Source organism: Canis lupus, chromosome 13 (assembly GCF_048164855.1).
Source record: "Canis lupus baileyi chromosome 13, mCanLup2.hap1, whole genome shotgun sequence".
Taxonomy (NCBI): Eukaryota; Metazoa; Chordata; class Mammalia; order Carnivora; family Canidae; genus Canis; species Canis lupus.
In genome coordinates, this window is record NC_132850.1 from 20,808,860 (window position 1) to 20,821,900 (window position 13,041).

The window sequence follows — 13,041 nt, forward strand, 5'->3', positions numbered from 1 at the left end:
AGCAGTCATATTTGAAATCCACTTCTTTCATGCTTCTCTTTACTTTCGTTAGCTTGCCTAAGCAAACTGGAAATTTACTCTTACTGTTCTTATTATGTTCATTTCCAGAGTTTTTAAAAAATTCTCTCCAAAGAGCTTGAAATCCAGTCATTTGCACCATCCCTAGGCCTTTGTTGGCCCTGGGAAACTTTTTTGTTTAAACTAAATCCCTTACATTTATTTTTTTGTTCTGTTTTATAATCTTATTCCTGACTATCAAAATAATGTGCTTTTGGGACACCTGGGGGGCTCAGTGGTTTAGCGTCTGCCTTCAGCCCAAGGTATGACCCTGGGATCCCGGGATCGAGTCCCATGTCGGGCTCCCTGCATGGAGCCTGCTTCTCCCTCTGCCTGTGTCTCTGCCCCCCACCCCCCTGTGTGTCTCTCATGAAAAAATAAAATCTTAAAAAATTTTTTTTTGTTGTAAGGGAGCCACTTTTGAAGACTGTGCTCCAATAGAACACATGTTACCACTACATTTGGTCTGGTAGATAGGTGAGAGAAGTGTATAGCGATTTATTCAATAAAAGAGCATGAGCATGGTTTCAAGTGTCTCTGCACTATAGTGGCTGGAGAAACAGATCATTTCTAGTTGCAGTAATTCAGAGAGGCTTTTGCTGATAGACAGGAGAGAGAAAGAAAGAAAAAGAAAGAAAGAAAGAAAGAAAGAAAGAAAGAAAGAAAGAAAGAAAGAAAGAAAGGAAGGAAGGAAGGAAGGAAGGAAGGAAGGAAGGAAGGAAGGAAGGAAGGAAGGAAGGAAGGAAGGAAGGAAAAGAGAAAAGAAAGAAGAAAAGGAAGGAAGAAAAAGAAAGGAAGGAAGAAAAAAAGAAATTCAAACCAACTTCTAGAAACTACTGGCTCATATTTAGAATCTTTACCAAATTGGAAACTCTACATGTATCATTAAGAAACAAAACTAACAATTTTTAGGGATCCCTGGGTGGCGCAGCAGTTTGGCGCCTGCCTTTGGCCCAGGGCGCGATCCTGGAGACCCGGGATCGAATCCCACATTGGGCTCCTGGTGCACGGAGCCTGCTTCTCCCTCTGCCTGTGTCTCTGCACCCCCCCCCCCCGTGTGACTATCATAAATAAATAAAAATAAAAATAAAAAACTAACAATTTTTAGCATTCAGGGACAGCTTCTTATGACAGCCCAAGCCAACTGCAGGGCACAAGATCACAAGTCAAGCTTGTGGGGTGGCCCTTTTAAAAACCAAGGCCTCTGAAGCTGACAGATGAAAGTCTTATTTTTATAGGGTTTGCAAGATCCAGGTGGTACAAAATTTTGCGTGTCACACTTACAACTGAAATTCAACCATTACTGATTTCCTTGAACCAAATGTGCCTAAGAGCACTTAGTTGTGACTTCCAGACTCCTAGGCTACCTATCCCTCTGGTAGTGGGAGGGGCGAGACCCGGACCCGCACACTGGCTCCCCGCCCTGCAGTGAACCCCGCGGGCGGTGCTTGAGGGGAGAGGAAGGAGGCGGGGCAAAATGGCCCTGGAACCTAAGAACCAAAATGTGTGCTCCACACAGTGAAGTCTGTCCCAGAACTGGAAGTGCCCGTGAGAAGCAATTCTTTGGTACTGAGTAAGGGAAAGGTTAAGGTGTAGACAGAGATAGGGGGCCCCTGGGAGGCTCTGAGACTGTTCCTGGCAGGGAGAAGTGCTAAGCAAGCGTGAGAGAGAGAAGGAATCGACCAGACCACCTGGCCCCAGATGTTAAGGAGTAGTTTTCTCTGGTGGCTACAGCGTGATCCAGAACATGACCAACCCTCAGAGAGGTAAGTCCTTAAGGATGTCACCAATAGTCCTTGCTCAAAGCAAGACGGCACAAGAATCTCTGGGCCACAGGCTTCCTGGTCAACTTTTCAAAAAAGACTGGCCCTAAAAGCCCTCAGTGGCCACCCCTCGGGGACCCCCTCACTCTGGAGAGCTTTTTCATCCTTTTTGTTCTCACCCTCACTTAATGAACTTTCACTTCACTTAACCCTTTTGTCTCCATGAGACTCATTCTTTGACTTCATGAGCCAAGAACCCTGCAATCCTTGAACTGCACCCCAGTGTTTTCGGAACAAGCCTTCGCCAAGCCTGTGCTAGAAGAGGGCTCCTCTCTTCGAGGCTCTGCAGTGCCCGGGAGCTGGGATCCGCGTGGCCACAAACCACACAGGAATACTCTGGTTGTGATACTCCGACCTTACTTGGGCAAGTTCCTTAACTTCTGCGCGGTCTGCCTCTGTACGTTCCTCATACAATGGGGATGACAAGCGACCACCTCGTTGGCTTCTTTGTATACAGCACAGTATACAGGTTAGGAATACGGTCTCTGGAGCCAGACGTTCTGAGTTCAATTCCAGTTCCTTTGTTAGAATTTAGAGCCAGGAAATCCAGATTACAATCCTGGTTTAGCTATTTATTATACCCAGTGACCTTACTTGGGCAAGTTCCTTAACTTCTGCGCGGTCTGCCTCTGTACGTTCCTCATACAATGGGGATGACAAGCGACCACCTCGTTGGCTTCTTTGTAAGAATTACATGAGTTACTATATGTAAGGTGCTAAGAAGATGCCAGACATGAAGTAGGTGGTAGATAAATGTTTGGCCTTTCCTTTCCACCAGCTTAACTTGAACACTTTGTGTAGCAGACAGAAACCATGTACGGTTAGCTGACGCAGAGATGAAAAAGGTGATGGGGTTTATTATAAGAATATAGGGATGGGGCAGCCCTGGTGGCGCAGCGGTTTGGCGCCACCTGCAGCCTGGGGTGTGATCCTGGGGACCTGGGATCGAGTTCCGCATGGGGCTCCCTGCAGGGAGCCTGCTTCTCCCTCTGCCTGTGTCTCTGCTTCTCTCTCGGTGTCTCTCATGAATAAATAAATAAAATCTTAAAAAAAATAGATTACATTCCCTGACAGTATATGTATCTTATTATCTGTAGCTTTATTTTTCATTGCAAAAACACAATTTTTACCTTTTCGATAATGATATCTTCTAATCTCTCAAATTCCAGACATCAGAAAAGTCTGTATGGTGAGATTTTTTAGATTCTGTTCTGATGCTTGTGGGGTGGGAGGAGGTGGAGGATGGTCCCAACATGGTATCACATGGTACATATAGCCCAGCACAGCCCTATCCCTCTTGCGCTTGGTATGTGAGCAGAACCTGAACCTCCCCAATATCCTGGGAAAATTTCTTCTTTTTTTTTTGTCCTCCTACATATTTGGTGAGAACATTTCTACAGAGAATAAGTCATCAGTATCCTAGAATTTGTGAACTCAAGGTCATCAACTTTTTCCTGCTGTCTTACGCTATTCGTAGGTACAAATCACCTTGTCAATACAATCTCTCAAGGGAGTGGGGATGAGCATCCCTTGGTGGACTCTTATCCAAACAAACTTCCTTTATACACAGATGGGGAAAAGGAGGGCTTGTTGGACCAAGTCCAGGCTAGTGGAAAACCTTGTACAACTGGGGGATCTTCTTTAAGAAAAAGAATACACAAATATGAAGGAAATATCAGGTATACAAGCAAATATCTACTTTTAATGAGAAAAAAATCACAGCACATTATAAATTTTGAAAAGCTAGTAAATACCACAAATACCACAAAATCCAAAAAATATAATACTCTTATTAACCATCTGCTTGACCTCTGTTATTCTTTCCTACTTTTTTTGGCCGCATACTTCTTAATCACCTCTCTAAACGATAATTTTTTAATTTTTTATTTTAAGATTTATTTATTTCAGAGAGAGAGCATGTGAGTATGAGCAGGGAGAGGGGCAGAGGTAGAAAGAGATGCAGACTCCTCGCTCATCAGGGAGCCCAATGCAGGGCTCGATCCCAGGACCCTGAGATCATGCCCTGAGCTGAGGGCAGACACTCAACTGACTGAACCACCCAAGCTCTGCATATTATAATATTTTAAAATTAGAGAGAATTGAAAGGTAATTTTATCTTTCCTCCAACATTGTTGACCAAAATTTGTTTTTCTTATAGTTTTAAAAAGTTTTAATTTTCAATTTCATAATTCTTCTGTGTAGGATTGTGTAAATTTTTAGGATTGTCAAATTTGAAAAACCCTCTATTAAAGTTTCTTTCATGGCATGAACTGCAAGCTTCTCAGGGCATTTAAGTTTTCTTGAGAAATGACCGATTTTATACTCTTTAAATTGATGACAACCATTAACTACTTTATCATCAATGTTCTCATTGCAGTTGGTGAAATGAGTTTTATGTTGTTTCCATAGATATCAACATTTCATGTTGTATCAGTCTGGGTCCAATCAGGAGAGAAAATCACATGGTAATTTAATAGGAAAACTTTAATAAAAAGACATAAAAATATAGAGTATAGAAATAGCAGATGATAGAGGCAGCTACTACCCTCAGGGCTGAGATAGAGCATGCCGAGCCCCCACACCCCCAATCAGGACTGAGATGCGTTGTCTAGCTGTGACTCTTTGAGTGGCGGAGAAGTGGCTGTGGTGCCCCCCCCCCCCACCGGTGGGACTCGGGGGCCATGGGCCTCTAGAGTGCTGGTGAGAGCTGATCCTGGGCCTCCTTAACAGAACTGCCCAAGGGGCTGGTTGGGGGGCTCCAGGCTCCAGTGCAGGGCAGGGGCTGGTACTGGAGGAGCTACGAGTACTGTAGGGCTGGATGCTGGAGAAACCACCCACTGCAGGATCTGGGGCTGCGGGGCTGTGGCCGGCTCATGTGCTGTGGGAACCAGCCTAAGCACAAGCCTAAGCACACCGAGTAAGGGAGCAAGCCTCTTCCTCCCGCAGGGTTCTCCGGACGCTCTCCTGAGCTACTGTCAGAACCTCAGTGCTAGCTAGGAAAGGAAAATGATTTTAAAGGCCTGCATCCATTTTTCAAAAAGAAAAAAAAGGGTGATTTGACACTGAGGGTCAGGACCTCAGTAACCATACCTATATCAGCTAAGTGGGAAATTTCAACCTTTCTCCACGTGATCAATTTCTCTCTTTTTTTTATTTTATTTTATTTATTTATTTATGATAGTAACACAGAGAGAGAGAGAGAGAGAGAGAGGCAGAGACATAGGCAGAGGGAGAAGCAGGCTCCATGCACCGGGAGCCTGATGTGGGATTCAATGCCGGCTCTTCAGGATCGCACCCTGGGCCAAAGGCAGGCGCTAAACCGCTGCGCCACCCAGGGATCCCGTGATCAACTTCTCTTATCAAACAATCCAAGAGTCTTATTTTTTTTCTTCTTTTTCCTTTACAAAAGATGCTGCTTTTGTCATGCTCTGAAAAAAAAAAAATCTTGTTACTATTTGCCTCTCAATGTCAGAATAATTTCCACTGGTTTCATTGCTCTTCTTTATCCCTTTTGTTTCATATTGCATTAAATTTTTATGACTTTTTATCAGCTCTGTAATAAACTTAAAGCTGACAAAAGAAGATAGCTTTATATTTTTCAAATTAAAAGCCTATCATATCTGGCTAGTTTTGCTGAAACTTTCCAAAATGACTTTCCAAATTGTAGTTAAAGTGGCCCCTTCACAACTCCACTTTCCTTAGCTGTATTCTCAAGGTGCCTATTGCCATTCCAATGCCATCTGACATTAGAGAAAGTCTGACAAATGGGAATTCTGAGTAGAAAGAAATAGTGGTTAAATATCTTATTTTTTCCCCAATTTTAGAAAAACATATAATCATATTAAAACATGTGATCATATAAAATTATATAGGAACATTTCAGCAGAACCTGACCACCAGTTCATTCTTTTCTCCATCTTACTAAACTCTCTGGTCTGCTCTGCATGCTTTTACAAACCAGACCGTATATACTATTAAAAGCCTGTGGTGAAACCAGGCAAGGAAGTGATCTGGATGGCTACCTACATGTCTAGGCCTGCTCCCCGCTGCTCCTTAGCTCCTGGCTTTCTAGATGCTTTGGATCCCTTCCATGCCATACCCTGGTCCCTGTGCTTTAACTAGCCCAGGGTTTAAAATTTTTTCAGAATTCAGAAGCAAGTAGGTATTGCAAATGAGCACAGCAGCTCTGTTAGTAAAGGGGGATTTATGAGGAAGAGGAAAGACATTTCCCATTGAAAAGAATACTGTTGCCATGCAGAAATATCCACCTAGAATAATTCTGACTTTTCAAGAGAAGGTAAAAATTTAAATGTTATGTGAAATCTCCCGAATATTAAAGATTGGCAGTTACTTTAAAAATACTTAAAAATTTGGGATCCCTGGGTGGCTCAGCGGTTTAGCACCTGCCTTCGGCCCAGAGTGTGATCCCGGGGCCCCAGGATCAAGTCCCACATCGGGCTCCCTACATGGAGCCTGCTTCTCCCTCTGCCTATGTCTCTGCCTCTCTCTCTGTCTCTTATGAATAAATAAAATCTTTTTAAAAAATCCTGCGGATCACAGTTTTCTTCTGGAGTAAATCTGATATGTGAAAGACTGACCACTCAACCAAAAGTAACCATCCTCTACCTTTCCAGTCCCATCTTCTAATTACATCATCTTGTTTCATTATAATAATAGCACTTATTTACTACCTGACATTTATTAATTATCTGACACACACACACACACACACACACACACACACACACACACACACCCCATACAAAGAAAGCTCTGTAAGGACCCTATGTAAGTTGTTCACAACTGTACCCCTGGCACCAAGAAAGAGCACAAGACATCTAATACACTCAGTATGTCTATTGAATGAAGGAATGAATGATTTGTGATTTAATACTTTTGAGCTGCCCATCTTTGTTTCTTTTCAATATGAATGTAAGGTTATTTCCCTCTAGTCCTAGAAACACTGGCAGCACTTTCCCCTCTTTGTTCAGGCCCCAAACTGACGGGAGGAGAAGCAAACATAATTGCCTTCATCTCCATTTCAAAAAGACACAAAGTTTTTAAAATAAAGTACTGTAGATCAAAAATTTAAAATTTACATTTAATTATATTTGAATCAAGAATGTCAGTGTGTTGATCAGAATCTAAGATTCAGATAAATATCTTTAGCCAAATATATAAAATATAACTGATAGAAAATACAATAAATATAAAAATCCAAAGTTGTTATAGTCTCATGGAAGTGATTTTTCTTTTTTGTTTGCTCTGTTTTAGTTTGTTCATGTCAGTGCTTTGAGTTACAGAGGATGAAGTTTCCAATATACTGAGGTTGGTGAAGCATCTAGCATCTCCTCTCCTAATCTGCTGTCTTACATGCATGCATTGGTTATAGAGCCATATAGCATATGTTATTAGAGCCATTTTTTAAATTTTTAAATTTTTTAAAAATTTTATTTATTTATTCATGAGAGAGAGAGAGAGGCAGAGACACAGGCAGAGGGAGAAGCAGGCTCCATGCAGGGAGCCCGACATGGGACTCGATCCCTGGTCTCCAGGATCACGCCCTGGGCCGAAGGCAGATGCTCAAATGCTGAGCCACCCAAGTGTCTCAGAGCCATTTTTTTTAAAGCAGAGTCAGGTCGACCAAAGAATTCATTTTGTCATCCTTTTTGGAAATGGAAGACAAAAGCTTTTTCCTATTACCACTGTTAGAATTTATCAAAAGAGTTTTAAGGCCAAAGATTTACATTTGTTTGTATTGGTCTGTTTGAAGCTGAAAACTCATCCACAATATTGTATCTTGTGTGAACAGAACAGATGGATGACAGTTGTTTTTTTTTTTGTTTGTTTGTTTTTAAGATTTTACTTATTTATTCATGAGAGAGACACAGAGAGAGAGAGAGAGAGACAGAGACACAGGCAGAGGGAGAAGCAGGCTCCACGCAGAGAGCCTGATGTGGGACTCGATCCTGGGTCTCCAGGGTCATGCCCTGGGCTGCAGGTGGCGCTAAACCGCTGCGCCACCAGGGCTGCCGGATGGATGACCCTTGTAAGAAGGGACAGTATGGGGTGCCTGGGTGGCTCAGTCTGTTAAGCACCTGACTCTTGATTTGGGCTCAAGTCATGATCTCCAAGCTGGGCAAGGAGCCTGCCCCTCCCCCCACACTCTTAAAAAAAAGGAAGAACAATGCAAGTTTTGAGCAACTGTGGCTATTTCCCCAGCACTAATCAGAAGAGCGCATCATGTAGGTATGTCAGGCCTGCTTACTTTGATGTAATAACTCACCATTAGAAATAAGCAACTCACGCCCTTTGTTTTGATTCTCTGTTCAGTGAACTATCCTCTCTGGCTTCCCACACGAATTTGCTGCCCTAAAACACATCAGGTTCTCCACCCAAGCTGCCCATCAGAATTACATGGGGAACTTTTAAAAAGTAACAGTACTGCAGCCTCTCCTGAGACCAATTGAACCAGAATTTCTGGGGCCTATCATAGAGCTCCGTCGGTGATTCTAAAATGTAGCCAAAGTAGAAAGCCGTTGGCCTACAGGAGACAATGCGCTGATTAGATTTACCTGCTCCAAATCCGCTAATGGAATCCTCACCATTGACTATAATTCCTTGTATGATCTGAGCTCTGTCCGCCTGTGAAGCCTGTCACCCACTGCATTCTCTTTGCTTCCCATTTTCCAGCCATACTGGCTGTATTATCTAATTCTACATAATGAGGGCAGCCCTGGTGGTGCAGCAGTTTGGCGCCGCATTCAGCCCAGGGTGTGATCCTGAACACCCGGGATCGAGTCCCACATCAGGCTCCCTGCATGGAGCCTGCTTCTCCCTTGGCCTGTATCTCTGACTCTCTGCCTCCCTCCCTCTCTCGCTCATGAATCAATAAATAAAATATTTTAAAAAATTCTACATAATGAGTCACCCTAAAACTTAGAGGTTAAAAATAATAGACATTTATTATCTGAGAGTTTTAGTAGGCCAGGAATCCAAGCAGCTTAGGTGGTGCCTGTGGTCCAAAGTCTCTTACGAGGCTGAGATCAAGGTGTAGGTTACAACAGCAACTTCATCTGAAGGCTCAAGTGGGAAGGGGTTCACTTCCCAGCTCACTCACATGGACGGCTGTTCTTTACCAGCTGTTGGAGGGAAGGCCTCAATTCCTCCTTCCTGGCTGTTGTGGCCAGAGGCTTCCCTCAGTTCTCTGCCCCGAAGACCGTCCCATAGAGCAACTCATGGAAGCTAGCTTTGTCAGAGCCAGTGTGTTGGAGGTTCCCCAGGACAACCTCCATGTTCAGAGATGAGTCAGGAAGCACTCAGGGGACTGGTCACATAGTCGTACTCACACTAAGATTTACCAAAGCAATGTAGTGAGGACACACAGTCGAGTCATAAAAAATGGCACAGAGTTTGGAGGAATCCATCTGCAGGACCCCTTATACGCTCACCCTGCCATAAAGGCTTGCACAGATCACACGCCTCTCCCAGTGAAGAAAGTGCAGCAACGTGTGTGCAAGATTTCTGCCCAGGAAAGCCCATGAAAGACTGAGCACCTGAAGATTGTATCGAGGGCAGCTCATACAGGTACCCCCTGCCCAATGAATCCTGAAATTCCAGACTCCCCGCTGGAAAGCAGGTGCTCGGCATAAGCATATTGTTTGCACAATCAGTCGAGGCGTAGTGAGTGGCCCTTATCAGTTTGGGAAAGTCCTACAGCAGTGTGGGGAACTGTTCACCAGCCACATTCCCAGATGCCCGCCAAGAGCCAGTCTTACCAGTTGGCCTAAGGACAGCCGTCTTGGCAGGCCGTGGTAACTTTTTCTGCCCAGTGAAAAACTAAGACAGCAAAAAACACCCAAGGCCAAAGCCACCGCCTTTTTGGAACCTAATCCTGGCAGTGACATTCCATTACCTCTGCCAGATTTTATTCAGGAGAAGGTAGTTACTGCCCCAGGCCGCACCCCAGGGGAGGGAGTTTCCTAAGGGCGCCAACACCAGTAGCCAGATCGCTGACAGCCGTCTTTAGGCCGCCCACCCGACTGGCCGACTTCTTACTCCTCAAACCTCCCCAGGATTATTTCTGCCTCAGAGCCTCTAAATGTAATGTTTCCCCTTTCTGGTATTTTCATCCCTCACTTAATTCAGGTTTCAGTTTAAATGTCCTTCCTGGGGGACACCTTCCCTGATTATCCAATTTAAAATAGCACACACTCCTTCCTGACAAGCTTCATCTTTTTTATCCTGCTGTATAGATGCTTTATAACAGCTGCCATGATCTGCATTTATGTTCTTGTTGCCATCGTTTGTGCAAATTGCACGATAGTAATGGTCTTGTCTATTTTGTTCACTGTTGATACAAGGATGTAGCAATACCTAGCGTACTTCAAATTCGTTACATGAATAAATGAGCAGAATTCCGGACCACCCAAGTGTGGGGATAATAAATATATACATCGGGCTCTTAAGAGTTTGTTTAGTCTGAGTCTACCTGCAAGACAATAATCGGGTTTGGCCACGGCTCAGGGCTGCTCTCCCAGGTGTGTGGAGCCGAAGACCTCCTGGACCAGAGCGCCTCGCTGAGATGCTGCCGACCTGGAGCTCTGCCCAGGCCCCGCCACGTCCCTGTGACAGAACACCTCTGTGTCGCCCAGAAGCTCTCAGCCTACCTCCTTCACGATTGCGTCCTAAGGGTCCAGCTGTGCCAAGCTCTAGGCCAGAGAATAAAAGCTGCTTGTGGGCAATACAGTCTCGCCTTCCCGGAGCTTGGCCCGGGCAGAGTCCCCGGTAGCCCAGGGTTACCCAGGCCGGGACGGGAATGGAGCGGGGCTCCTAGGTGTGGAGCGGAGTCGCTGGAGCAGGCCGAGCAGGCTGTAGGAGCTGGGGCTTGGCGGCCTGGGGCGGCTGCAGGTGACCGCCACTAGCGGGACGTGGCGGAGCACAGGTGCGCCGCCTGGTCCACCGGGACCACCACCAGGCTGCCCCTGGGGGGCAGGTGCAGTCCCTGGGCTGCTGGACAGACCGCGCTGGTGGCCCCGGGCCCCCCAGGCCTGCACCCCCCCGCCCCCGCCGCAGCCCAGCGGCCGCATACCTGACACAGACAAGCCTCCTCCGCCCGGTGCACAGGTGACAGCCCTGGCCGCACCTGCGATGCTGAAGCCCGAGGCTGCACGTCACCCGGTCCCAAGGGCTCCAGCCACGGGCAGCGTTTGCCAAAAGCAGGGGTGAGGAACCGGCTCCGGCAGGTGTGAGCGGTGGGCCCGGGCCCTGGAGCGCTTGGCCTGGCCGCACGCCCACCTCGCGTGGCAGACCAGTGTGCCCTGTGTGAGCAGAGCCCCCACTGCTGATTCTGTTTTTTTTTTTCTTTTTAGATTTTATTTATTTATTCATGACAGACCCAGAAAGAGAGAGGCAGAGACACAGGCAGAGGGAGAAGCAGGCTCCACGCAGGGAGCCCGACATGGGACTCGATCCCAGGACCCGGGGTCACGCCCTGCGCCCAAGGCAGGCGCCAAACCACTGAGCCATCCAGGCGCCCCCTTCTTCTTCTTCTTCTTTTTTTTTTTAAAGATCCATTGGTGATTCTACATATAATCATCTCTAAAGCTTCATGCTTGGGCAGCCCGGGGGGCTCAGTGGTTTAGCACCGTCTTCAGCCCAGGGCGTGACCCTGGGGTCCCGGGATCGAGTCCTGCGTCGGGCTCCCTGCGTGGAGCCTGCTTCTCCCTCTGCCTGGTCTCTGTCTCTCTCTCTCTGTTTCTCTCATGAATAAATAAATAAAGTCTTTAAAAAAATAATAATAAAGCTCCATACCTACTAGTAGTGAAAAGCCCCCTACCTGTGTCGTCCTCCCGTGCGTCACGGTGACCTTACTGCCAAACGAAGCCCGGCCCGGCCACCTCTGCAGCCGGTGTCCGGCGCTGACCGAGCCCCAGGAGCCGTGCGCACACACGTGCAGGCTCACCTGGCAGGAGACACGTGCAAACAGGTGCCGTGACGCAGAGGCCAGAAGGTCAGTGTGACCAGGAGGCGTGACGAGGCGGCACCCCGGCGGGTGGGCCGCATTGTGACTGAGCCCACAGCTCAGCAGCGTCCCTCCCGCGGCCAAGTGTCCAGGCCGAGGCCACTGCCAAATGGTGACACAGAATGTCTGGCAGCTGCCGGTGGGGCCAGGCACTGCTTGCCCCCTGCCCCCCGGCCAGGCCCGAGACGAGTCCAGGGCAGGCCACAGGGTGCAGGGCCACGGGCCCACCTGACTCGGGCCCCCTCACGTCCCGCCCGTGCCCGCAGCTCACGCCACCTCTTTCTGGACTCCTGCCACCAGAGCAGCCACATGAATGAACGTTTTAAAGCTTCAGTCCTACGACGCTCCCGGCCCCGGCCCTGGACTCGGCCGCTGCCGCCAACTGCACTTTGACACCCAGACCTCTTGCCACGGGGGGGTCACCGTCGGGCCCCCACCCGCTCCCCCAGACTCCACGTGGGGCCCTCCCGGCCCTCTGCCCTCCCGCGGGCGCCTCCCTCCTGTCCTTCGGGCCGTCCCCAAGCCGCCCCTCCCGGGGCCTTCCCTGGGCCGCTGCCCACACGGCCCACCCGCCACCTCTTCCTGCGAGCACCTACCACCAAGTGACGTTCGTTTACGTGTTGACTTACCACTGACTTCAGTCAACCAGAATTCCAGCTCTCGGACGGCAAGGCCTTACCTGCCTTGTTCACAGATCTTCCCTGGTGCGCAGAATGGTGCTGGGCGTATCGTGTGCACTCAAAGACATTTTCTGAGTAAAGCTTGGACTACAGTAATTTGTGGTCGTCTTTCTCTGCTTCAACCTTGCTTGCCCTAATTCATCCGCCAAGATCTCCCCACAGCATAAAATTGATCCTGTTGTTTCCCCCTACAGATGGCTTGAATGATGAGGTTAAAAACTGCTGAGCATGGCCTGACCTGTGTCGTCCTCCCAATTTGTCCAATTTGTCAGAAAGATAGTTCTGTTAGGGTATTATTTATGGGCATATGTCGGGGTATATTTATTTATACACAGATGTGTGTGTGTGTACATGCATTTTGTTGGATTTATTACTTGTATATCCTTTGTAAGCTCACCTGTTACCTTACTACTCCCTCGAGTAAGTACCCCAAGGGAAAAAACTTTGCCCGATTCAT

General features: G+C 47.3%; 1 long non-coding RNA gene across 1 annotated transcript in view; it reads right to left on the minus strand.

The window, feature by feature from the left end:
* Window positions 1–5,024: 5,024 nt before the first annotated feature.
* LOC140602783 (uncharacterized) overlaps window positions 5,025–13,041 on the minus strand; it is a 69,991-nt gene continuing 61,974 nt past the window's right edge. The window contains exon 4 of the long non-coding RNA XR_012005689.1: window positions 5,025–5,308. This is a non-coding gene — a long non-coding RNA (uncharacterized lncRNA). The remainder of the gene's footprint in view (window positions 5,309–13,041) is intronic.